This window comes from Balaenoptera acutorostrata, chromosome 13 (genome assembly GCF_949987535.1).
Source record: "Balaenoptera acutorostrata chromosome 13, mBalAcu1.1, whole genome shotgun sequence".
NCBI classification, from domain to species: Eukaryota; Metazoa; Chordata; class Mammalia; order Artiodactyla; family Balaenopteridae; genus Balaenoptera; species Balaenoptera acutorostrata.
This window is the reverse complement of record NC_080076.1, coordinates 75037911-75062526: the sequence shown is the minus strand read 5'-3', so window position 1 is coordinate 75062526 and position 24616 is coordinate 75037911. Positions and strand designations below refer to the sequence as shown.

The window sequence follows — 24616 nt, the reverse complement described above, 5'->3', positions numbered from 1 at the left end:
GCCTGGGAGGGCACAGCAGGATGGGCTCTGCAGTCCAGCAATCCTGGCTCCACCACTTCTGGCTGTGAGACTCTGGGCCTCACACTCCCTGTTGCTACTAAGAAGAGCAGCCCGCCCTCAAAGGGTCCATGTAACAACTAAATGAGAAAAAGCCTACTTCATGCCTGCAGCCCAGAGCTTGGCCCCAGCCAGCTTGAAATCCTGACCTACTGGGCTATGACCCCCAACTCACAGGTGGGGAAACTGAGGCCCGGCTGGCAAGTGGCACAGGGCCTGACATGCAGGGGGACGGCAATAAACCTGATGGATCATTCTAGGAGATGGGATTCAAAGCCAAAGTCTGGTGGACACTGAGCCCCTCTTTTCTCCTTGAGGATTTTGCAGATGTATTTTAGGCGGCTTTTTTTTTTTTTTTTTTCTTGTTTCACAGTCATCCTCAGCCTGTGAAGGGTGTGGCTGGAGACCCGGGCCGGGCACCTGACCCATCTCCCTGGCTGACCCCCAGGAGCCCTCACCCTGCCAACACAAAGTCCCCCTTTCTCCCTTCCATGGGCGCGGGGCGGCCAAGTGAACAGCAGAATCCCAAGTAATTAAGCCAGCGTGCACCATCCGGGCGCCCGGGAACACTGGAGTTTCCCTTTTATGTTTATAGCAATTGTATGAAAATGTGCAACACGGAGCGGCACCAGCTGACAAATGAGACGAAACAGACAGGATTCCAGGCCGGCTTTTTTCCGGCCCTGATTGGCATTAATTGTGAGCGTTTACAAAGCACAACTCGGCGCCTGACATTTGCTTCAAGCGAACGTTTCCTTCTAATAGTTTTAATGATTACAACGGGAGCTGGTGATCACTGCCAGGTGGGGAATGGGCTGCCTGGTGTCTGGCCTGGGCTCCTGCCAGGGGCCTGGCTGGCCTGTGCTTGCCCGGGTCCCAGGGGTCCCCTTTCCCCCGCTACCTGTTGCAGGAGGGCTGCCCCAAGTACCGGGCCTCAGGCACCAGGACCCCAGCATGCGGCCTGGAGCTGCCAGTTTATGAAGTTGATGGGAAAACCCACTGGCACAGGGATCCTGGTGCAGACCTGGGGGAGCTGGAGGGCAGAGGAGGAAGGAAGAGCAGCACACTTGGCTGGCCTGGCTCTGAGGCTGGAGGGGCTGAGTTTCCTCAGTTTACAAGGGACTAGGAAGGACCCCACAAACGCTGCCTGCTGTTTCCTTGCCGTGTGACCTGGGCTGAATCCCTTCCCCACTCTGGGCCTAACCTTCCTCACCTACAATGTGAGGGTCAGGAATATGGTCAGACCAGAGTTCCGGTCCCAACTCGGGCCTCTTTCCAGCTGCCTGACCTTGGGAGAGGCCCTGGCTCTCTCTGGGCCTCAGTTTTCCCCATCAGTAGAATGGAACTCATAATCCCCACAGTTTGCAGAGTGGTTTCTAGACTCCAATAGAAAGGGTGTAAAAACCCTGAGTTTCTGGCTGGCCTGGAGCCTGTGTCTCATTCCCTCCCCAGAGAGTCCTCCAAATACTTCACTCACTCATGCATGCATTCATTCACTGACTTATTCATGCAATAAACATCGAATGTCCTGATCAGGAACCTGGGAAGACATCAGTGAACAAAGACCTTCACTTGGGGAAGAGATATGACAGATAACAGAGGCTTTTCACATGCAGTTTCGCACCCACTTCTTATCCCCATTTTACAGAGGAAAAAACTGAGGCATGGAGGGGAAAAAACAGCAGTCTGACATCCCCCAGCTGGGATGAGGTGGTACGGCAACAGAACCCTAGCAGGCTGCCGCAGAGGTGAGTGCTCTCACTCAGCCCTTCCTGAGGTCCCAAGGAGCGCTGACCCCATGGACAGGGCTCATCTGCCCAGCCGGGCTGGGCACCATGCCAGGTGGCCAGGACCAATGGGAAGAGCGGAGTCTGTGAGGCCTGGGCAGCTTGGGGGAAATGAATTCCTGGGGCTGCATTTCCTGGGCTAGAAATGGAAGAAGAGGCGCCTCGTCCGGGAGCCCCACTCATGCCCACATTTGCATCGACACTGCACAGTGCCCATTCCATGCCAAGAAAGAACAGCAGATACTTGGACAGCTCCATGGCACGTGCAAAGGCCCGGAGCCCAGAGAAAACCCAGTGGGTTCAGGAACTTCTGGCAGTTTGCTGAGGCCAAAAAAGCCTCCTCTCAGCAGTCAGGCCCCATGGGGCCTGCTCACCCCTGCCCCACCTAGCCCCCTGACTTTGCCGGGCCCACACTAAAGGAAGCCCCCAGGGTGGATCCCAGCTCCATGCTTGGCTCCAGCCAGAAAAACCCTGGCAAATGTCTCTTTTGGAGTCAGTTTGGGGGATGGGGCAGGGAGAAACGTTTTTTCTTTTTTATGGGAATTTTTTTTTTCCCTTTTGCATATGGTGGCACAGATGGGCCCATGATCCATAAAAACTGTTTGCAATTAAACTCCCACTTTGCATGGCTGGATTTGTCAGTTGTGTGAGCCACAAGCACGGGGCTCCACACTGACGGGGAGATGGGACTTGGGGCAGGACGGGCGGAGGCCCACGAACCTGCTCTGGGCTTGTGGCCCAAGATGATGGTGTGCTGAGACAGCCATGCCAGCTCCCTCTCTGGGCATCCCCCAGCCCTCGCCAGGAGTCGGAGTGTGGCCAGGCAGCTGGGGTGGGGCTTGGCAGGGCTCCCCTGCCCAGCGGAGACTTGGCCAGTGCTGGGTGCCCCGGCTGTGTGGGTAATGAGGGTGGAGAGGGGGGAGGTAATCACCACTCAGCCCCTGCCAGAGACTGGGGCTGGGACCCAGGACAGGCAGGAGGGTGGTCGGGCAGCACGAGCCATAATGGGGGTCTAGCGGGCAGAGTGCAACGCCAGGTTCAAGGCTGAGGAGCCAGAACCTCTGGCCCAGTTGGCAGAAAGGATATCAGGCGGTGCCAGGAAGAGCTGCCAAGGGCCAGAACTGGCTCCTTCCTCATCCCCAGGGGAACTGGCAAAGCCTCTTTGTACCTCTTGGAAGCAGGTAGGGAAATCGAGGCAGTCACTAAGAATATCTCAAGGGCCTGGGCTTCCCCTTGCCACACCAAGGGACCCTCTGCATTTGGAGCCATTTCCAAGGGCTTCCAAAGTGGAGGTGAGGGGCCTGCACCCCTTCCACTAGTCCTGGCCTCAAAATGCCACCCCAGCTGCCGCGCTGGCATGCCTGCTTAATTTGGGTTAATAAATGCATCATTTGGCTTTGGGAAATCCCGCGTTCACTAATAATTGTTCCCCAATGAAAAGAAATAAGGCCCCGATACCCTCTTTCCCCCCATCCCCTCCAAGCTGGGAAAGAAAAGTCATAAAAATAGCTTGTTATCTCACCTATTGAGGCCCCGACTGGATGTTACTGCTAATTGGGTATAACATCCTTGTCTTGTTCTCTTAGAAGCTAAATCAAGAAAGCGCCACTGCTGTGAACTAATTATATCTCCGGCCTGCAGCCTGCAGCTTGTCTCTCCCTTTATTGAGTTAAAAAATGGTCACGAACCTTCATCTTTTATCCCCACCAAGCGCTGGGTCCAGGCTGCCTGCCACGCCTGGTGGTGAGGAGAGCAGACAGCCCTGTGGGAAGGTCTAGGAGGGCTTTGGGGACACGCAGCAGGGTTGGGGAGGGCGGGAAGTCCCTGCCCCAGGTACCTGCCTGGTTCCCTCCCCCAGCCCTCACCCCCAGGCCTGGTGTTCAACTTTTCCTGGAGAGAGAGACTCTGGCCTCTCCTCCTTGCAGCTGGGCCCACGGGGACACCAGGAGCATTTCAGCCCGGCAGGCATTTTCATTCATTGATTCATTCAACAAATATTTCTTGGATGCCTACCTACTATGTGCCAGGCAAAGGTTCTAGGCTAAAGCCTCCAGTAGACCAGAGGTAGCCCCAAGCACCAGCTGACCTCACCTTGGGTTCATGGAGGCGCTGAATAAATACACTTAGACAGGATTGGATCATTCCTCTGCTCCAAGGTCTGCCATAGTTCCCTACTATGGGAGGGCAAAGTCTAAATGCCAAGACCACCACAGTCTCCTCCACAGCCCCGTCCCCTCCCACATTCCAGCCACATCCAGCCATACACTAGTCCCTCAACCGAAACACTCTTGCCTGTGGCCTCTGAGCTGCTTCTCATGCTGTTCCCTTCACCTAAAAGGACCCCCTTCCCTTTCCCAGAAGGCCCAGCTCTGTCTGCCAGAAGTCCACCAGCCTTTAAGGCCTTGGCCTTTAATGACACCTCCTCCAGGAAGGCTGCCCGGTCTGTCCCAGGCTGTGGACTTCAAGACCTGGATTTGAATGCCAGCTCAGCCACTCAGTAAGTATGTAACCCTGCTCTGCTTAATGGCTCTTAGCCTCAGTTTCCACATCTCTAAAATGGGTTAAGACTTCTTCCTAGGAGTGCTGAGAGGCACACTGCAGGTGCTCTGGGGAATGATGAATGAGAGGGTGCCCAGGAAGGACCTGGCTCTCAGGAAGAGCTCAGTAAATGCTATTATTATTATCCAGACTGAAAGCATCTGCAATCTGCTGACAGCACTCCATGCTGAGCATGTGATGGGCTGTGCAACTCTGGGAGTTGGAGGAAGGTAACAGACTCTCACACCTCAACAGTCTTCATGGCTGAAGAACAACCCATATCCTCAGAGAAGATTCCCCAGAAATCCCTCGCTCTGGTACCCTGGTCCTCTGAACCGTACAGAGATGGGCTAAAGGGACCCCTGAGCTTATTGAGGCCAGGCAGGCAAGCAGGCTTCAGCACACAGGCCCCACTGATTGACTGGTGCCGCCTGCCCAGAGCCCTCCCTGGCAAGAACCCAAGGTCAGGGGAAGAACTCAGCGGGGGAAGAGGGCAGCAACTGACTGGCGATGTCTGCCAAGGGCACAGCAGTGTAAAGCAAGCCAGACCTGCCACGGATTTGCTATCCTTGACATCTTACAGAGGACACGGCTGAGGCCGGGCTAGAGTGGAGGGTGACTTGCTCAAGGTCGTGAGCTCATGAAAGCAACAGCTGGCCCAGAACTGGTCCCCTTAGCTCCTGCCCAAGGATCCTCCTGTGACAGCCCCACCCAGCCCAGCACCCTCACAGGCAGAGGACAGGCAAAACTTGTGTGGATAACAAAGGGGATTCTGTTGACCTGCCATGTGGCCCTGGGCTGAGCCTCAGTTTCACCATTTACACAACAGGGACAAAACCTTGCTGAGTCTCAGTTTCTCCATTTACACAACAGGGACAAAAACACCCTTCCCAGAACCACATGAGAATGTGGTTGCCAAAGCGGAAAGCTCTGTCTGGCACACAGCAGACACCAGCCGTGTCCTGTGATTCCCGTAATAGGTGAAGGTGTTCAGACAGAAGCCCCCAAAGCTAGCAACAGAAAGTGCCTCCTTCTCCAGGGAGCCCTCCCTGAATACTACAGCTGGAAGTAGTCATTTCTACCTCTGATTTCCTAGCGTGCTTTTGAAAGACTGGGGGCCCCAGAGGGCAGGGGCCATATCTGGCTTCTTCATTGCTGTCACCCCGCCTCTGGCACAGTGCCTGCACACTGTGAATTCCTATATTGTGGCGACCTACCTATATTGTGGCGACCTACCCACTGTACTGTGATGGTGTGTCTAAAGCCTCACCACCTCTCAAGGCAACTGGGCTTGTTCATCTTTGCATCCCCAGCTCCTGGCAGGGAGCCTAGCACAGAGTGGTGAATCTCCCGGAATGAACGGATGAATAAAGAGCAAAAATAGCAGTTCCTGTTGACTGCCCGCTTACTGTCAGTTCCTGCCAAGCCTCACAGCTGCCCTCCAAAGTGGACCTCTGACCCATCTGACAGATTAGGAGACTGAGGTCATACAGATGCTGAGGGGCAAAGCCGAGCCCCCAGTTCAGGCCTGGGGACTGCAGGCCAGGAGGCTCTGCCACCTCTTCCTCTCCCAGTGCCAAGCTCAGGCCTGGACCCTGCGGGGCAGCTGCCCCTGCCTTGGCAGCGAATCCTGGAGCAGACAGCTGGTGGCTGGACCTCCCTCCTCCTCCTCCTCCTCCTTCTCCTCCTCGGCCCCCTGCCCCACAGACTCTAGGTCAGTAAGTTCTGAGTCATTAAGTCCCCATCCTCAGGAGCCTGTTCACAGCCAGCCTCGGCCTTACCCCCTGACCTCCCAGGCCTTTGTCCCCTGTGCCCTCTGCACAATGGCAGGGGCTCCTAGGGCCCCAAACAGCTGCTGTGGCCAGGATGCTGGTTTGTTGTGAGGCCAGGATGACTGGCTGGGTCCTGGGTCTGAGCCCACCTAGCTCTGAAAGGCTCAGTCAAGCTCCCCCAAGCACTCCGCACACTCAAGCTCATCCCACCCACAAGCCTGTGAGAAAACTGCTATTACACCCTTGAACAGATGAGGCAAGTGAGGCCCAGAGAGGCAAAGTGACTTGTCTGAGGACACACAGCCAGCGAGAATGCAGTCAAGGTTCATCCCAGTCTGCAACACCCAAGTCCCTACAGAGGCTGCCAGACTGACCTACGGGCACCCAGATCATATTGCACCCCTCCCTGCCAGACACCTTCACTGGCTTCTGGCTGCTCTTCCCCTGGACAAGTCAGGTACTTAGTGCAGCACTCCTAGCTTAACTGCACATCCTCCTAGCTTAACTCCCTTTTACCTCCACCCTCTTATAAGCTCCCCCTGCCCCTCTGGTCATGCACCTGGGTTCTCAAGCTCCCTCCTAGTGACATCCCCATTCACTCCAGACTGGGCAGATCCACCCAGTCCTCAGGGCCCAGAGCAAAAGCCTCCTCTGCAGGAAGCCCTCCACGACGAGTTGTAGTTTCCCCCTCCTCAGTGTCTCTCCTCCAGCCCTGCTCTGGCTCTGTCTGTAATTCGAGTCAGCTGCAGACTCATCTTACTCCCCATGGAGGCTGCAGGCCATCTGATTCCTTAGAGCTTTGCCACCCAGACAGTGGCCAGCAGGGTGCCCTCAACCCAGGCTGATGCCCGTTGTTTACCAAATGGAAACACAAAGGGGTGAGGGAGAGGGGAGCTGGAACCCATGCCTGCCCTTTCACCCTTCTCACTGCCCACGCTGCACCCCTATTTCTGGCCATCAACAGACCTCACACTTCTGCCCCTCCCTGGCTGTGTGACCTTGGGTAGTAATGTAATTTCTCTGTGCCTCTGTTTCCTCCCTGGTAAAATGGGGGTAGTAATAGCATCTGCATTTCTTAGGGCTATGACATAAACCCTGGGAGGTATCAGACAGGAATGATTACTATTATTATGTCTGTCTACACCCTACTCCAGTGGCCAGCGCATGAATTTAGGGTCAGAGAGACTTAGGTCCCGACCGACCACTTATTAGGTGTATAATTCTGGGCAGGTGGCTCGTCCCCAGGGCCTCTATTTTTCCCATCTCTAAAATGGTACTAACTCCGCCCCTAGGAATGCAACCCGCCCCCCCCCCCGGCCTTTTGTTCCACGCACGCAGTAGGCATTCAGATATTTCTCAACTAACAAACCAACCAACGGCCCAGGTGGAAGGAATCCCTCCCCCTTCCAGCCTCCTCCCTCACCCCACCCCTCCAGCCTCCAGAATCCCCCTCCCCACCCCCAGCCCGTGCAGACTAAAATAGTCATTAGGCAGATTTCAAAAGATGTCAGTAGCTTATAATTATAGTCGACATCCTTCTGAGATAAAAGTGATTACCTTGGATGCAAATCACTTAGCAACCAATCAGGGCGGTGGGCGGCGCCCGCAGAGGTGACCGGCCAGCGCGCAGCCCTCCTCCCGAAGCCCGCCCCGCACAGGCAGAGAAAGCGCACAATAGCTCTCCACACGCAAATGGGTTAACACAATAAAGGCGGCTCCGGCCGCTGCCGGGGCAGAGCAGCAATCCCCGGCCCGCGGGAGGTAATAAGGCGGCCCTTTTGTGTGCACCTCCCCGTTCTCACCCCCGCCCCCGAGCCCAGAGGAATCTCCGCCTGATTGAATTACGGTCCATGAATATGAGCTGCTCCGCTAGCTTCCTCCGGTTGGAGAGGGACTGGAAGGCGGAGGGCACAGAAGGGAGACTGGGCAGGGGGGCCCCTGGCCAGGCCCCAGGCCCCCAAGGGCTCACATGGGAGCCACGTGTGCTCCCCACGTGGGGTGCTCTGGGAAGGTGGGTGGGAGACACAGCACAGGCAGCTGGAAGGGTGGGGGGTCCCTGACCTGCCCTAGGGTCTTTGATCTTTGGCTCCAAGAGGGACTGGGAGAGCCATTCAAGGCCCTGTTCTGAGGATAAGTGGCCATGAGAATGTGCATTTATGGAGGGCTTATAGTATGCCATCGCCTGTGCTCAGCCCTCACTGAATCCCTAACATGAGGCTGGGCAGTGGATGCTATTATCTGCTCCTTCTCACAGATGAGGAAACTGAGGCTCAGAGAGGCAAAGCTACTCACCCAAGGTCACACAGCCAACAAGGTGGACCCACTCCACAGCCTGGCTCTTAGTCATGAGCCACTGGGCATTAAGAAACCCAGCCCAGTGCAGCCCCGGTCCAGAGCAACTGTGAAGCTCAGAAGGGATAGGGGGTGGGTGAGCTTATATGGAATTAGACCTGTGATAAGGATTACTGCGGGTGGAAGTAGGGAGCTAACCTTGAGAGAGGAGACTGCGCAGAGATTTGAGAAGGTTTCCGCCCCCGCCCCCGGGACTGGAAGGGATGTCCAGGGTCTCCGTCACTGTCAAGGGAGCCCTCACCGGATCCTCTCCCTGCTTAAATCTCTCCCATCACCTCAGCCTCCAGGACACACCCACCCCAGGGCCACCTCTTCCCCTCAACAGCACACTCCAGCACTCAGGCTTGCTACATGGCCACTCCCAATGCCCAGAACACTTTTCCACTCCCCTCCCTGGCAGGTCTCTATTTGTCCTTTCTGAGACTCACATGGTACCCCTGCTAATAGGGCCCTTCCTGACCCTCAGGCTGGGTTGGGAGCCAAAGTTGTCATTGCCCCATCAACATCCTTGATTTCCCCACCAGCTGAGTGCCAACCAAGAGGGTCCCCAGAATGGCTGAGGGCAGACTCACACCCCTCCCCGAGGTAAGCCCAGAGGGGCAGGTGACAAGGAGCCTAGGGCTGGCTCTCTTGACCCTTCCTGGCAGGCAGGTTTCATGCCATACCTTTCTTACCCCAGTACTGGAGAAAGGGGTGCTGGGGGTGAGGGGAACAGGCTGCCCACAAGGCCAGGACAGAAGTTGCTACTCTGCTCAACACTGTCCTGTAGGTAATGGGGAAGCAGGATTCAAACCCGGGTTTCAGTGTGGGAAGGCATCGCAGTGCCTCCATAGCAGATAGCCCCTGAGTCTTACAGGGACCCTTGTCCAACAAGTGGGGGTGCCTCCCTCCACCCATGGAAGGGGGTGGGAAGACCTGGGGACTCAGGAGCCAAGGCAGTTCAGAGCTGAACCTCTGCAGCTGCCTGGCTGAGCACCTGTAGCCTGTTGCTTCCTCTGTTTGAGCCTCAGTTTCCTCATCTGTAAAATGGGCCACAGCACATAAGCTACTCCAAAGAGTAACTGAGATCCTGTAAAATGCCTGGCACGTAGGGAGACGCCGGGTAAGCTGGCACTCCCTCCTGCTTGTCGCCTGGTGCTATTGCCAAGCCCAGGGAAGGGAACAGAAGGAATTGCCCAATTCTGACAGCCTCTCCCTCCGCCTTGGCTGTGGAAGTGTAAATACTCCACGGAGGACCTCCGACTGCCTGTGTTTGTGGATCTCTGGCGCACACTCTGAGTTTGTTTCTAAACTGGGAAGCTTCTAGAGGCAGCGCAAACAGCCCTTCTGCCCACCTCTCCCGCTTCTACCCCCATCTGCCGTTGCTCTGTCCCTGGAAGCCTGTGTGTTTAATGACACCATTTCAGCTGGAAATATCATCTCCCTGCCAAGCCCCCCAAAGCAGCTCCACTGATACTTATCGACCTGTTAAATCTAGCTAGAGAGCCTGGTAGGAGAACGGGGGGGAAGAAAAAGCTCACTACGTAGAGACTGGGGCCTGGCTTCTCATAATGACCCCCACGCACTCCCCTCTGCTGTCACCCCACCCCACACCGCTTAAGCAATGACACAGTTCTCTAACCTTTTCCTAGAAATGTGATCACAGCAGTTTCACCCACATCCAACACCAGCAGCAACTGCTGGAAGGAACTTAGAAGAGGAATCAAAGAGCCAGCAGCAGAATGCTGCTCTGGGCCTTCACACGGAACAGGGCCAGGGCTGGGGTGTGGCGGGGAAGAGAGAGCTGCTGCCTGACCCCCAACAAAGCTGGCCCCTGGCAGGGGCACGCTTATTCAGACCTTGGCACTGATGGGCCTGACTTACCCTCCATTCACTTAACGAGCACCACACTGTGCTTGTCAGATCATCTTAAACACCAAGAGGAGAGTGGGGCAGTCAGGAGTTCAGGCTTGGCCAAGGCCCTGCCATCTTGGGGTCGAGCAGCAGGGGGAACCCCGGGACTGGAAGGGCAGCAAGCAGCAGCTCCCCTGCACCTTCCCGGGCTGGGGGTGGGTCACCCCCGTTTCCCTAAGCAGAAGTAGCCTGCTTTAAGGCTGGGGGTCCACATCACTCTGGGGACCCTGGGAACTCCAGCCTCATGGTTGGGGTCCAGGGAGCTCTCCTCTGCAGCATCCCCTTCTGAAAGCACAAAGTTGCTCTGCTTGGGAGTCCTGCGCCCCCAGGCACTGCCAGGCTATATGGGCAAAGCCAAACACCTGTCTTTGGGGGAGGGGCATCAGCAGGGACAGCTGGCGCTCCCTCCCTCCCCCACCCCATCGGGCCGCTGGGGATTTAGGTCAGAGGACTGCAGTTGGAGATGGGGGAAGTCTGCTTTCACCCCTCCACTACCCAAAGGCATCCAGCCTCGTCCCAGGTTACCACGACCCCGCCCCCTCCGGCCTTGGGTCAGGACAAGTCGCGTCGCCACGGCAACCGCAGCGACGTCAGAGGTCTGGCAGTGACGTCACGCCGTGACCCCACTGGGGAACTCATCGTCCCTGCAAGCTCTTTGTAGGAACGCGGCGGTAAGGTGAACCCTGCTACAGTCCAGCCTCAGAGGGCACAATCCTCAACGCAGCCACCTGCATGGTCGGGACACTACGTCCTCCTCTGAGCTAATGTCCCTTGAAGATTTCAGAGGCTACTCGGGAGAAGCCCAAGGTGTCCCATCCTGGGTGCTCCCCCAACCCCTCTAAGACGCGAGAACTCCCGGGGAATTTTCGGATGATTGAGCTGCTACCTTTGTCTGTTGGCTTTAGGGGTGGGGTGACCTTTCCTCTCCGGCATACGCCCCACCCAGGGCTCTGCTGGAGTCCTCACAACGAGCCCCCCGTGTCCACTCCGGCCGACAGGCCGGTCTAGACAAGTTGTGCGCGGAGAGAAAGGGGCAGACAAGGGCCACTGCTGCTTCAGGATCCCCAAAAGCCCAGGGCCTCTTTATTTCCAATCTGGCTGCCCCGACGCCAGAGGGTGCCCCCAGCTTCACCCCGGAACCCCGGCCCGCGGAACTCACCTAATCAGCCAGGCCGTCGAAGGGCACCAGGTCTCAGCGGCTACGACTCTCCGCTCGCCGGGTCGCAGCCATGCAGAGGTGGCAGAGGCGGCAGAGGCTGCCTGAGGAAGCCCCCTTTGGGGGCCGATGCCTCTCTCCGGGTGGGAAGAGACGCTGTCGGTGTGGTCTATCCAGGCGCCGGCCCACGCCGTCCGAAGTCGGGGGTTGGGGTTCTCTCGGCTCAGCGGGGGTCGTGCCCGCCCGGGACCCGGGCCGCGCGGGCGCTCAGGCGGCGCATCCTCGCCGGGGGCCTGTGCTCACAGCGTCCGGCGGGCGGCGCTGCGCCTCCCCTCGGGGTCCTGCTCGGGGCTGCAGCTCCCCGGGGCGCCCTCTCTGCCCGCGCCAGGAGCCCGGCGACCACGGCTCCTCTCGCCGGCCCCAGCTGCAGCCTGTCTTTGTTGCTTCCTCTCGCTCGACCGCCCGCCCGTGGCTTGCAGCCCCCCGGTTCGCCCGAGGGTGGGGGGGTCGCCTCCTCCGAGGCTGCACGCACCTGCAGCGGCCCGACTCCTCGCCGGGCATGCACCGGCCCCCGCAGGTTGCAAAGAGAGGCGGTGAGAATGCACCGGCCCCTCCTCCTCCTGCTCGGAGCCCGGGTGTGGGGGGAGGGGAAGCCGGAGAGCAGCGGCAGCCGCGGCGGCGGCAGCGGGCGGTGGAGGCTCGGGTGCAGGCTCGGGTGCAGCCCCGGGGGCCTCGGCGCCGAGAAATGGTCCGGGTGGCGCTGGGCGGATGTGAGGACGGCCCGGAGGATGGTGCACTGGACGTTCGAGCTCTCGAGCTGCAGCAGGGGCGGCGCGCGCCGGGCTCTCACGCGCCCATGGCCCCGGGCGGCGCGTGGGGGCTCCCGGGGCCTCAGCCTCAAGCCGCCTGGCGCGCGCCGGCGCCTCGCCTCGCCTCGGGCCCGGGTGCCGCGCGCCGCGCCCCACAGGCGGCGTGCCCGGCTCTTCGCCTCCCCCGGGTGCCGCGCGCAGCCTCTCGGCGGAGCCGTCAACCCTGCAGTCCTGCCCGCTGCTTCGCTCCGGTCCGACTGACAGGCGCTAGCGCCCGCAGCCGCCGCCGCGTCTCGCCCCCCGCCCGCCCCCTGCGGTCTGGCCCAATCAGCGGCGGCCGAGAGGCGGTTACCAGGGTGACGCGGCGCCGCGTCCTGCGGGGGGCGGAGCCGGGGGCCGCCACGCGCGCTTTTCGCGGCAAAATTCAAAGGCCGGCAGGGCGGCTCTCCAACCTCCTCCCCCAAGCAGGGGCGAGGCGGAGCCTGCCTCGCGAGGACTGCAACTCCCGGCATGCAGCGCGCCGGCGCCGGTCGTAAGGGCCCCAACTGGGGCAGCAGGGCATGCTGGTACTTGTAGTCGCTTTGTCGGGAACGAGGGGTGGAAAAATCGGTATCATTTTATTGAGCAAGTATTTGGTAGCACAAGCTAGGTGCGTTGTCTGCATTGTTTCACTTAATTTTGGAAACATCCCAATGAGGAGTTTGTTAAAAATAATAAAAGTAATAAAAGAAGCTAACACATGTAACCAAGTATTGATACTTTACCTAAACCTCACACACAACCCTGAGAGATAGGTATTATCACCCTCATTCTACACATGAGAAAAATGATATAGCAGGTACTATCATTATACTCCCAACTTATAGAGAAAATTGAGGCTAAGAGGTGTGAAGTGACAGTCCAGAGTGTTTTGCCTCAATTCATATTGTTGGTAGTGATTGATTTCATCATCACAGCTGAGATCTGTGGAGCACTAACTATATAACCAGGCCTCATGCTCATTGTGAGTTTCACCTCACGGGATCCTCACCACACACGTGGGAGGTAGGCACTGGTACCCACCGCCCCAGCTTAAGGGATGGGGAAAATGAGGCACAGTATCACCTGGGGTTTTTGTTTTTGTTGTTTTGTTTTGTTTTGTTTGATACTTCATTGGAAGTTTATTTGCCCTGCTTTTTTCTTTGGGGTCCAAATTTTGACTCCATCAAACTATACGCACCTTGCCTTTTACTTTCTAAGCAGCTTAATAGGTTCTCATTTGTTCTTCCTGATAGCCCGCAGGTTGGCCCATTTAGCAGTCCCATTTTACAGCTGGAGAAATTGAGCCCTGGGAGGGACATTTCCCTCAGTTGCCATGTGTGCATCACACAGCAAGTTGGGGAGGCAGCTTTCCAGGAAAGATCTCAGGATCCCTAAAGAAATGCAAAGCAGCAGCCAGAACTCCTCCCACCACACTCAGGCTGTGTCTGTGTGACCCTCACCCCCATCCCACCCCGTACCCCCCAGTCCCACAAAACCTGGGCAGGATTCTAGCCCTGGCCTTGTGGCCTTGACATTTATCTTCATGGCTCTGTGCCTCAGTTTCTTGTCTGTGTATCATAATTCCTACCTTACAGGTTTGGTGTGGGGGCAGAGTGAGTTATTGCCTGGAAAGGACTCAGAACACAGTAAGTGCTCAATAAATGCCAGCTGTGGTCATTCAGATGTGGAGAGCTCTGGAGACCCTGGTGAATATACCCAGTGGGAGGAGCTGATTATAGCTGGGCCTTAGCTTACTTCCAGGAGCCAACCCACACCTACCTAGAGCCTTGGAGAGACGCCGGCGGGGAAGCTCCAGCGCTGGCCCAAGTAGGCCACCCACTGCCTTATCTAGGACAGCAGCTGGCCCTGTTTCAGGCTGCCCGCCACACCCCCCGTTCCCAGCATCTCCCTGTCTCGGTGCCCCACTCTATTTCTCCCCGCTGCCCCACCCAAACCCCCGGGGCGGGGTGGGGGTTGTGGTGGGGGAGGGGATTCACCTGGAAACCGTGATCTGGCCACCAGCTGCTTCAGCTCCTGGGCCAGCCGCCAGAGTTGCCAGTGACGTCTGGTTGGGTTGTCCAGGCGACCTGCTGTGTGGACCTGGGCGTGAACAGGTGGGGAGAATGCTTGGTGGACCCAGGCCAGGTGCAAGGCGAGGGACAGCGACAATCAAAACCCTGGGAAGAAAGAGCAGAAAGGGAAGATGGCGGCAGGGAGCCACACCAGAGCCTTTGCAAAGTTTGGGATTTTTTCTGTCGTAGGTTACCATGACTTGACACCTACTATGTGCAAAAGCGCATGCTCAGTGCTATTTATATCACATATTTCTACCTCCTTTTACCCTCACAGCAACTCTGTGAGGTCTATTCCATTATTATCCACATCTTACAGCCAAGGAAGGCCATGCGACTTGCACAAGGTCACACGATGACAGATTGGGGTCCCAACCAGAGCCCCTGACCTTGATTTATTGTGCTCTGTGCCAGCCTCTCATTGACTGGGTGTGACCTTGAGGGCAAGTTTCTTCTCTCTGGACCTCAGTTTCCTCTGCTATAAAGGTTGGGGCTTATAACCCAGCCCTGCCAATCAGACTCTGGAGCTGGCAACCCATCTCTGTCTCAGTAGTTTCCAAAGATCCCCACATGATTCCAAAGTGCAGCCAAGGGGTTAGATGATCTCAAAAGGCCCCTCCATCTCTGAAGGTATGTGAGTCCATGATGTGCTAAATGGTAGCATTTCAGGCAGCAGCAGGCTCGAAGGTAGCTACATAGGGAACTCATCTTCCAGGTGCCCCTATACCCTTCCAGGCAGGTGGATGTCCCCACAGATGCTCAGCCTCGGACCTTCACTTATGCCCCATACACAAGCTCAGTGCTACTGCCCCATACCGTTCCCCACAGCCCACATCCCTGAAGTCAGACCCTTGTACCATTGCCCCTTGGCCCCCCAACTCTCAGCCTTGACCCAGCCTTTCCTTGCTTTTGGTCGTGTCCAATAACTCTGCATTATGTGAATGGAGACAATGTCAAGATGGATTTGCCACGGTCCGTAGAACCAACAGGCAGGTCGGCCCCTGAACATCGTGTTGGCTCCAGCCAGGGGTCCAAGAGGCCCCAAGGGGGAAAGTGGACTGAGAGCACCTCATTCCTCATGTGCCCTGTAGGCCCCTTACACTTCAACCTTGTTAAAATACCTGTACATCCTCCCAGGTGTCTTCCTGGCCTCCAGGCCTTTGTCCAGGTTGTCCGCTCCATCTAAAATGTCCTCTTTTCCAGGTAGGTAGTTGATGCTTGCTCCTCCTTCAGATTTCAGTTAGGCTGCCACCTCCTCCAGGAAGCCTTCCCTGACTACTGCTCTCCAGGCTGGAGTGCTTCCCCTTTCATAGATGCACCCAGTCTGTGTTATAATGGCCCACTTTTTTGTCAGTCTTCCCCACCAACCTGAGGGCTCTGTGAGGTCATGGGCTGCATTCAAACTGCTTTATCCCCAGCATGGGCCTGACATACGGTCAATGCTCAATAAAGGTTTGTTGAATTCATCTCTGAATCAATGGATGAATGTGGCCCAGGTTTCTGTTTTGTTTTCTTGTAGAGGGGGAGCAGGGAGAGGAAGAGGGAGGGCAATCAGACAGGCTGGATTTGAATCCTAACTCTTCAGGTGACTAGCCATGTGACTCATCTGCTCTGTGCCTCACTTTCCCATCTGTGAAATGGGGTTAATTGCCACAGCGGCACTGCTCAAGAAGCCTGGAGCCTAGTATTTTTGCTTCCACCCTCCCACGTATGTAAGGTTAGTCATGCCTCTCTCACTGAGGCCTGATCATTCCCCCTTTAACCCTACTCATTCATTCATTCATTCATCATTTCCTAAGGGCCTGCCCTGTGCAAGCCACCGAGGATTCAACAGTAACCCAGACACAGTCCCTGGCCTTGTGGAAATCAAGTTTCATGGGGGACAGACAAGGCGACTAGCAGCTATCACCCAGGGAAACAGGGAAAGGAAAAGCACAGAGCAGGCACCTGACCCAGCTGGTGGGCTAGTGATGGTGGAAAGAATGATCAGCTGTCCTGGAAAAATGAGTAGGAGGTAGCCAAGGGGAGAGGCGAGGGAAGAGTGCTCCTGGCAAAGGGAACTGTCAGTGCAAAGGCCCAGTGTCCCAAGTGAATGTCCTCAGAGTGGTGGTGGCTCAGAGGCTGAGCTGGGGCTGGGGAGGGAGGCGAGGAGGCTGAGACTGAGCCTTTATCCTGGTAGGGGGAGCAGGCCTGGCCCAGCCTCCCTCCCCATCCCCCAGGTGCCTCACCTGCCCTCATTGCTGTAATCTAGGCCAGAGCCTGGAGGGAGCCGAGCCCCCATTGGTGCACGCCATGTAGGTTTTTCAGAGATAATTTAATCAGAGCTATTAATAAGCAGAAAAGAAAGAGCTCTTTATGCTTCTTCTGGAGAAAAGGAGAAAGAAGAAGCACGTGTAACCTTGTTACTCACCCGGCCCTGCCCCCCATCCCCAGTACCTGGAGCCTCTCTCTGGGCCAAGCTTTGGGGGGGATGGGGCAAAGAGGCCAACGGAGGGGGGCTGAGGAGGCCCAGGTAGCCGCAGGGACTGGCACCCCCAAGCTCCCCGACCACACCCCACCCTCACATCCCACCAGCCACTTTGGCCTCCTCTTGGTTGCCTGAAGGTGCCAAACTGCTTCCCACCTCGAAGCCTTTGCATGAGCTGTTCCCGCTGCCCAGACCACTCTTCCTCTGCTCTTTACTCGGCTGGCTCATTAGCTTAAATGTCACCTCCTCAGAGAAGCCTTCCCTGACTACCCCCATCTGAAGTTCTTCTTCCCAGAGCACCTCCCTTTTGCTTTTCCTTTCCCCAAACTTATCACTGTTGGCAACTCTCTGAGCACTGTGGGTTGACTTGTTTATTTCCTGTCTCCCTGTCTAGACTGTCAGCTCTGTAGGGGCGGGACTCTATGTCACCATCTTCACTGCTGTGTCCCCAGCACCTTGTGTAATCACAGACGCATACCAGCTTCTCTGTCAATATTTGTAGATGGAGTTTGGGGAGGGTTCGAGGGGCCTGGGTTGTTGGGACGGGAAACAGGAGGTGGTGGGGGTCCTTCCACTTGGGAGACCCCCCGGAGAATCCAGGAACCATGAAATGCCCCCCATCCCTTGTTTCACTACTGGGGATCAGGAGACCCCGGGGAAGGCATTCACCAAAAGTTGTACAGTAAGTTTGGGCCAGAGGTGGGACTTGAACCTGGAGCCGTTTTGGGAGCACAGAGTTCCATATGAGACTCCTTTCAAATACCAGCTCTGTGTTGAGGAGGATTCTGAGGCCTCACTCAGGATTAGAATGGAAAGAACACTGTGCTACCATTGCGTAGTGATGTCTGCCAGAGTCAGGGTTGGCTATTCCTGTGCATAGAGTTTGAAAGGGCACTGGACTGGGAGTCAGGAGGCTTCGTTCCTTCAATCAGCACCACCATCTTATCACATGACCCCCTAGACAAGCCAACCAACTTCCCTGGGCCTCAGTTTTCTCATTTGAAAATTGGGACTAGCCCTGCCTAGCTCAAGGACCATGATGAGAAAATATGTATAACATTTCCAAAAGCCTAATGGGCTCTTTATAAGCATAATCAATGATTATTATTGTAAAACATAGCAACAATAATAATAATAACATCCATCTTCTGAGGCCTTGCTATGGACCAGGCACTACCCCAGGTGCTTCTCATGCGTGATCTATAAACCTTGCAACAAGCCATGAAGGGGACCCACTGGCCTGTGTTACAGGTGTGGACCCTGAGGTGGGGTCAGTGGCCTTGATCAGGGTGGCACAGAGCTTTTGAGTGGGTGAGACTAGGATCTGAGCCCCGGTGGGTGTCTGCACAAAGGCCTGCTGACTTAGCTGGAGGCCTTAACAAACCAGAAATGGTTGGAGATGGGAGTAGTCCTGGCAACCCCCCCTCAAAGGCGACCCCCCTCTCAACAAGGTCATCTCTGCTCTCTGGCCAGCTGGGCCTGGTTCTCCTGGGCTCTGAGTGACAGTGAGATTTCCAGGGGATTAAACCCAGCCCGCCCCACCTCCCCTCTGGCCCGGAAAGGCCAGCCGGCCCTCCCCAGCCCGCCTGGCAGATCTCCTTTTGTACAAAAAGTTATTGACTTATCAAGGTTAAAATACACTCAGCGCAGGCCAATAAAACAGGGATACCGCCGCATCCCGGCTGTCATGTGCAGCCTGGTTTTCATGGCAACAGGCCCTCTTCTGAACATGAAACGGTTCAGTTGTGCAAAGTTCAGGCGTTACATAAACAGGGAGTTAACAACAGCGGCAGAAATCAATGTCTGGCCAGGCATGGCCTGGGGAGATAGCATTGATTGGGCCCTTGTTGTCGATGGGCTGGGTCCCTGCTTCCTGCCCGGTCGCCTTGGGCTCCCTCCCGCAGCCCCAGCCCCTGGCTCAGACCCAGAGAGCTCCAGGAAGGTGCCTCCTCCCTTGCCCCAGAGCCCCCTTCTGGCTGGGATCCAGCAGGGAGGGGATCTGCTAAGCTGTCTGCAGCTGTTCTGTAAACCATTGTTGCTCAGAGACACCATTCCATTCCTTAAAATATGTTCACGCCATCGTTGATGGAGAAAGCACCCCTTTGCCTTTTAAGCCATCCTGGTAACAAGGAACAATCCCACTGCCTCTATGTTTAGCCATAAAAACCACCCATACATCAAGACGTGACCTAATGGGGTCAAACAGACCAGGATATGAAATTAAACTGGCTGTGCAGCCTTGGGTAAGTCAGTTCGCCTCTCTGAGCCTCGGCTCTCTACCTTCTAAAATGACAAGAATAACAGCCCCAACTTCATGGGTGTAGGGATTTAGAAATCAGGGGACATGTGTGAAGCCCCTAGCTTAGGGCCTGTGTCAGGAAGCTAATGCTCTGTGTCTCTCTTCTGTCACAGATTCCAGAAGACACCCTGGCAGAGCAGGAAAGGGCAGGGAACTAGAAACTGATATTTGGGTCCAAATCCCCTCTCCACTGCTAGCTGTGTGACCTTAGGCAAGTCACTTCACCACTCTGAGCCTGGGCATCCATTCCCTTATATGAAATGGAGAAACTGCCTTTGCCAGAGTGAAAGAATGAAATGAGCTCACCCACGTGAATGTTCTGGGCACACAAAATGTGCCTCGTAAAGATCTATCACATCCTATCCTTCCTCCAGTGTTCCAACGTCACATATACCCTCCCTCCTAAATGGAAAATCTCACGGGCTTTCTCTCAGGAAAGGGAGGGTTCGAGGGGAAAGAGTTGTCTGTTTCATTTACTGGAAGGCGCTGAAGGACAGGGGGCTGGTCTTGTTCATCTTTGTATGGTCAAGGGTTGGTGCAGAGCCCAGGTATACAATAAGAGCTCAATACATGTTTATTGAACAAAGTTAAACTCCTCTGGAGAGCTGGCTGGGCATGGGACAGCATGGAGACAGGGGATGGTTAGGATGATTTAGGGTGGCCGGTGGGGCTTCCAGCCATGCTGGATATGGCAAAGATAGCCAACCCCCTGCTGAAATTCATAGCCCCTTCCATGGGTGAAATGAGAGAGCCCAGGGAGAATATGTAGCTGGGGATGACATTTCCAGGCATGGCTGAATGAGTAGCTTTGGCCAACGAAATGTGAGCAAGCATGATGTGAGAAGTGAATGTGCCTTTTCTCTATAAGCTTTCTCTTCTGCCCTAAGGCAAGTGATCGACCCTTCTAGGTCAAGGCAGGACCAAAGATGGGTGAAGCCTGGGTCCCTAAATCACTTGAGGAAAGTTGTCCACCTGTGGACCAACAACACAGGCTCTGAACTGTTAGGTGAGAAATGAACCTCTGTTGAGATATGCCACTAAGATGCTGGGGTCTATTTGTTACAGCAGCTGGTGTTGCCACCATGAATTCGCAGGGCTTCCCAGGAAGGACTCAGAACCACCCCTGCCCCCAGCACAGTCCTCTCTGAGTCATGGCAGTTTGCAGAGCTTCGAGGGTGCCCTCATTTGATAAGGGAAGTACAGTAAAATATTGATGGTAGAATCTAGATGGTGGATATTTGAGTGTTCATTGTAAATGTCTTTCAACTTTGCTGTAGGTTTGAAATGTTTCATAATAAAATGATTGAAAAAATATCTATTCCTATATTTTCAAAGTCTTTCTAGGAACCTTAGAGTTTTAGAAAGATGCCTCAGGGACCACTAGTAAGTGGTGGGAGTGGGCAGATGGAGCTGGAAAAGTTAGAGCTCTGGGGTCCTCACTTTACCCCTCACCCCGCCAACTTCAACCAGAGAACATTCAATTTCATCTCTTTTTCCTCTCGGAGCTCAGCACGTGATTTAATTTGAAAAAAGCTCTCCACTGTTCCAACAATAAAAGGTTTGAAAACCACTGAGTTCAATCCTCTCATGTTGCAGATGGGGAAAGTGAGGTCTAGAGAAGGGGAGGGACTTGCTCCAGATTACACAGCGAGCCAGTGGCTGAGCAGGAACTCAAACCCAGGTCTCCTGGTCCCCAGGACAGAATTTTTCTCCATGGCTTTCTGGAGGGTCTCTGGGGTCTCCACCCTGGGGGCTGCTGGGAGGCAAAGAGGGAGGGTTGGGTACTAGGCAGGTGCCTTCACACCCTGTACCCTCCAGCCAGAGCCCTCTGCCTTTAGCTGTCATATATTGGGTTCCAAGGTATTTGACCAAATGGTTCTGCAGGTGGGGAGAGGCTGTTTGGGAGGTGATGGGAGGACACTGGACAGCGTTTCCTGGAGCAGCACCATCCCCTTCTCTCTAGCTATGGTGGGAAGATGGATGGGGGGAGCCAGGGCTGGGACAGACCACTCAGGAGTGATGGATTTGGTCCCCAACCAGAAGCCTCCAGGGTCATCTGGGGTCATGAGCAGAGGTGAGAGGTCACCCAGCTGGGGCAGGTGGGTCAGCAAGGGACAGGGACAAGGAGTCAGCTTAGAGGTCCGAGGGCTGGTAATGGAAGGGGTGGCGTGTACCCTAAGCCTGGAACTCCTCTAGTACTAGTATCATTCATTCATTCCATGACCCCAGGGTGCCAGGTCCTGGGCAGGGCACTGGAGGTGCCAGGATAAACGGGCATCATTCCTGCAGGTGGGGGCCAGTGGAAAATAGAGAACAGTGCCATCTCACCCCACCCCTAGCAAACGACCAGCCATATGACTTTGGGCAGGTCCCATCACCCCTCTGAGCTTCAGTTTCCCCATCCAGAATATAAGGATAATTGTAGTTCCAAACTGAGAATGTGTGTGACACATTTGGCACAGAGCTTGGCAGGGAGAAATGGTGGTTCTCTTTCTTAGGCTTTCAATTAAACGAGAAGAGAAGGTCTCCCTTACCCCATCTGGCCTGTTTCTGGCAAGACAGGTGCATGGGTTTGAATCTTGATCCCACTTATTAGCTGTGTGATCGTGGGCTAATCACTTCCCCTTTCTGAGCCTTGGTCTTAAAATGAGCATAATAATAATAGGAATGGCTTTATCTAATGGTTATTAGGTTTCATTGAGGTTTCAGTGAATTAATATACGAAAGCATTTAGACCAGTGCCTGGTCCAGAGCTAACACTCAGGGAATGCTAACCTTTACTATTAGTGCTGTGATGGATTCTGAGTCTATCAAACCAGTGATAATGTTACTGGTGAATACTGACCTAGTGCTAGTGGAGGACTTGCAGACCCTCTAAGCCCAGTCTGTGCCTGTGTGCCAACTCTGGTTCATCCAGGGGAAATGCCTCGAGCGCTGGCTTGGGTTAGTTTTGCTACCCCATCCAGGTTCAATGAAAACAGTGCTGCAGTTGATTAGCAATGCCTGCCATGGGCACAGGACGGGAGAGTGACAGGAGGCATGCCATCTATTAGCCATTCCTGGCCCAAACTCTCCCCTTGCACAGATGGGAAATGAAGGCTCAGAGAGGGAAACAAGACTTACTCAAGGCCACACAGGCAGTCACAGACAGGGATCTTGCTCCTGCCTCCCCGATTCCTTGCTGAGCCCTGGTCTATGTCATTTCATCCTGTGGAGAAAAGTCATTATTTCTCCATTACGTTTCCCAGCCTGTTTTCTGGAAGGGAGTTAATTGATTTAAACTTTTCCAGGATGATTCTCCCTCCTCCTCCACTCCCCTGGGCCCCCGATTCTATTACTACTCTGCCTCTCGGAAGTGAGTTGGTGGCATCTGCTAGGCCAGGCACAGAAGTCTCTAGGTGGGGGCCTCCGAGCAGGTGTGGAGAATGTGGACCTTGCCTGGGGCTGGGTCTTCTGGGGACCTCCACTTCAGTGACAATAACGTGTGTGGTGTCGCTTATCCTCAAAGCGGCTACCGTTTGTGCTAAGTGCCAGGCGCAGCTCAGAGTACACTGGCTCTTTGCATCCACCCAACATACAGAAGGGGAAACTGAGGCACAGGGATGGTCCCAGAGCTGAGATTCAAACTCATGACCACCTGGCCCCCATTTATTTATTCTTTACTATTAATATCACTCCTCCTTGGCTCTGTGAAACCCGGTCACCCCAAATGCCCTCTCAGATTCTAACTCCAGACCTTTGAACTTGGCTGAAGGGTGATCACTGACACCCATTTGATGGATGAGGAAACTGAGACCAAGAGTGGGGAGAGAGGCTGATCCTGAGTCACACAGCAAGAGAGGCCAAGGCTCTGTCCTTCGTCTGCCCCTACGGGGAAGAAGCAGGACAAGAGAGGCTCAGAGCGGGGCTGGCCACAGCGGTCCTCCAGGCCGATTCATCTTTCAAGCTGAAATATTTATTTACGCACCCCATTTAATCAGGATATGCCATAATTAGCGGCAGATTTGTGCCTCCTGCCCGTGGTATTATTTATTTCAGGTTCTGGGCAGCCACTTCCCTGGGCCGTGTGTGCACTGGGCCTGGATTTCAATCAGATGGGGCCCGGCAGAGCTGTCCCCAGGGACCTCACGGCAGTGATGCCCCCCTTGGAATGATAAATGAGCCCGCAGACAGCAGAAATGCTGCCCAGCTGCTCTGGGGGGCTGGCATGCATGGGGTGGCGAAGGGGGTGTTGTCACCAATCCCAGGATCCTGTTGCCGAGGAGCTCCCCCTCCCCCAGTGCCAGACAATAGCCTGGCATTCTCCAGCCCCAGGAAGAAACATACAAGCGAGATGGCATCATGCGGGCCCGCTGCCGTCCTGCTTCTAGAATCCTAAGGCCAGAAGGAACTTGGAAGGGCTGTCTGCCCCCTGCCCCTATTGCTGTCTCGTGAAAGTTTTTATCTCAGCATCTCTCAGCCTTGACTCTGGGGAACACACTCTTTTGCTCACAGCTCCCGTGGCTGGGAAGTTCCTTCTGCTGTCTCACTTTAGTCAAGGTAAAAGCATTTGCAACTCTGTCCCCTAGGTGATCCCACAAATGACACACTTTGTCCCTGTTTAGAAGCAGGTGGAAGATACAGGAAGGGTGGAGAGTGTGGGCAGGGGTTCTTTGGGTACTGAAGGGAGTGGAACAGAAAAAAAGCTAACCTTTATTGAGGCCTCCTGTGTTAAGACCTTTATCTGAGTTTGGGTGAGGTTTTTTTTTTTTTTTGCTGCATCGGGTCTTCGTTTCTGCACGCGGGCTTTCTTTAGTTGCGGTGCTCAGGCTTCTCAATGCAGTGGCTTCTTTTGTTGCTGAGCACGGGCTCTAGGCGTGCAGACTCAGTAGTTGTGGCGCATGGGCTTAGTTGCTCTGCTGCATGTGGGATCTTCCCAGACCAGGGCTCGAACCCGTGTCCCCTGCATTGGCAGGTGGATTCTTAACCACTGCACCATTAGGGAAGTCCTGGGTGAGTTTTTTAACCTCTCGGTGCCTCTGTTTGCTCAACTGTAGAATGGGAATGATACCAGGAGCTAACTCCAGAGATTGCTATGAGAATTAAAAGAGTTACCACATGCAGAGATCCTAAAAAGTACCCGACACACAGTAGGTGCTCAATAGTTGTGCACTATTGTTATTATTTGGTGATTAATTCTTACGTGAACCTGGCAAGTCAGATCCCCACCATTTTACAGATGAGGAAACTTAGGCCACCCCTTGCCCAAAGAGGGGCCTCATCATCATTTTCTAGATGAGAGAGCCGAGGCTTGGGAAGCCAGGGAGCCCTGAGGGGGCACTTCACCTAGGTCTCATTTTGCAGGTAAGGAAACTGAGACTCATCAGGGAGAGGTGACTTGCTGAGGGTGCAGG

The 24616-nt window shown here is 55.1% G+C and overlaps 1 protein-coding gene across 2 annotated transcripts in view; it reads right to left on the bottom strand.

The window, feature by feature from the left end:
- FAM222A (family with sequence similarity 222 member A) overlaps nucleotides 1-11684 on the bottom strand; it is a 55272-nt gene extending 43588 nt beyond the window's left edge. Inside the window, exon 1 of one of the 2 annotated variants that reach the window (XM_057526783.1) lies at nucleotides 11559-11684. The gene's annotated coding sequence lies outside the window, so the exon portion shown is untranslated. The remainder of the gene's footprint in view (nucleotides 1-11558) is intronic. The other variant, XM_057526785.1, reaches the window with a different exon arrangement.
- Nucleotides 11685-24616: the final 12932 nt, after the last annotated feature.